This window comes from Orycteropus afer, unplaced genomic scaffold, assembly GCF_000298275.1.
Source record: "Orycteropus afer afer isolate SDZICR_OR568_19922 unplaced genomic scaffold, OryAfe1.0 scaffold00234, whole genome shotgun sequence".
Classification (NCBI taxonomy): Eukaryota; Metazoa; Chordata; class Mammalia; order Tubulidentata; family Orycteropodidae; genus Orycteropus; species Orycteropus afer.
In genome coordinates this window covers 1,182,678-1,183,116 of record NW_006921821.1, presented here as the reverse complement: position 1 = coordinate 1,183,116, position 439 = coordinate 1,182,678, and positions in this window count along the sequence as shown.

Sequence of the window (439 nt, the reverse complement as noted above, 5' to 3'; positions counted from 1 at the left end):
ACAACTCCTCCTTCTTTGAGCTCCCAAGGCCACTAGGGGTGCCAACTGTGGAGTTCGGTGCCCGTTTGATGCGATAGCTGCATTGGGTACCAGCCATCCCTATAACAACTTGGGGACACTACAGGCATAGCTTGGAGAGGACAGTAGAAAGGGCGCTAAGGGACCATGGAAGGCAGGAGTGGGATAGAGGCGCTTGTGGGGGTCTTGATCCACAGGAAAGCTGGTGCACTATCCTCAGACCACTGAAGGGGCAATGACGCCTCTCGGACCTCTGTCTCCTGCGAATGCCCAGTGCTCGCTCTCCCTCTCCTTCCATTCCCCAGTTCCAGCACGGTCTCTAGGGCTTGGAGAAGCCCGGCACACTGCAGCACAGGGGGGGCTCTGGCACACCCCACCCCTCTGTCCGCCACCCCTCTCCCTCCACTCCGCGAGAGGAGCA